Source organism: Penaeus monodon, chromosome 19 (genome assembly GCF_015228065.2).
Source record: "Penaeus monodon isolate SGIC_2016 chromosome 19, NSTDA_Pmon_1, whole genome shotgun sequence".
Classification (NCBI taxonomy): Eukaryota; Metazoa; Arthropoda; class Malacostraca; order Decapoda; family Penaeidae; genus Penaeus; species Penaeus monodon.
The window spans coordinates 23,556,917-23,557,995 of NC_051404.1; the positions used below are offsets into that span (position 1 = coordinate 23,556,917).

Here is a 1,079-nt window from a genome sequence, read left to right on the forward strand (position 1 = left end):
GATACCCAAACTAGTATACTTTCTACTCAGAATGCAACATAAAGGAAGAAAATTGTAATTACAAACTTATAAGCAATGGGGGTAAAAGTAGCCATAGAATCAGCATTCCAGGAAAGCAGAAGTTTAATAGATCATTGTTTGATTAACATTGTTAAGAGAAGAAATTATGACCTAGATCCCGTATTTGTTACTGAAACACGTGATGTGATTAAAAAAAAAATTTTTAATGGGAATATTCATATATATATAGATATTAAAGTAATACTGCCCGTATTTCTGGAGATTTATTTCAAATTCAGAAACATTTAACAAAAAAATCTTGGTATAGTTTGACTTTCAGTCATATTGTGAATCAGAGAAAATAATAATTAATATTATAAAGATGAAAAGAATGAGTGGAAAATTAAACATTTTGGAAAGAAAAAGCATATTCATATTCCGTGCTATATTGAGTTATTTATTTGGTCATTTTAGAATTTCTAAATGATTTCTCATTCCTACTTTACTCTATTTCAGGCTGATAATCCCAATGCCTCCTTCACTGAGGATGAAGCTAGATCCTCAGATCAGTTACGAGAAGTCATCAAATACCTTAGAAGGGAGCGAGATGTAGCTGCCGGAAAGTGTGAGGTGGCCTTGGCTGAGGTACAGAGGCTGATTGCTCAGAAAAGATCTTGGAGTCACAGATAGAACAGGTTACAAAGAGCCTATCAGAAGAAAGAGAAAAGAGCCAAGTATGTGATCTGGAGGTGGTTTTAAACTAAAGGATTTATCATCTTGTTCCCTAATCTAATAGACTGATGATCTGTCCTTACAAACCCTGTGAGAACTGGTTTTATTCTTTCTCTCCAGGCCTCACTAGATAGTGCAGGACCTATGGAGAACTTTTTTAGGAAGTCCACACATGGATGCCCTGCAGACAGCAACCGTCTCCTTCGTGAAGAGAAGAAGGCATGCAAAACACATCACTGAATTCAAGGCAAAATATGAATCTTTGGAAAAGCAGATTGAACCGCTACAAGAGAAACAAAGGCTTTCTGACAATAAGATTGAGTCTTTGATGGTCAGTAGAGAATTTT

At 35.2% G+C, this 1,079-nt stretch overlaps 1 long non-coding RNA gene across 1 annotated transcript in view; it reads left to right on the forward strand.

The window, feature by feature from the left end:
* Nucleotides 1-963: 963 nt before the first annotated feature.
* Nucleotides 964-1,079, forward strand: part of LOC119585137 — a 2,298-nt gene continuing 2,182 nt past the window's right edge. Inside the window, exon 1 of the long non-coding RNA XR_005229876.1 lies at nucleotides 964-1,063. This is a non-coding gene — a long non-coding RNA (uncharacterized LOC119585137). The remainder of the gene's footprint in view (nucleotides 1,064-1,079) is intronic.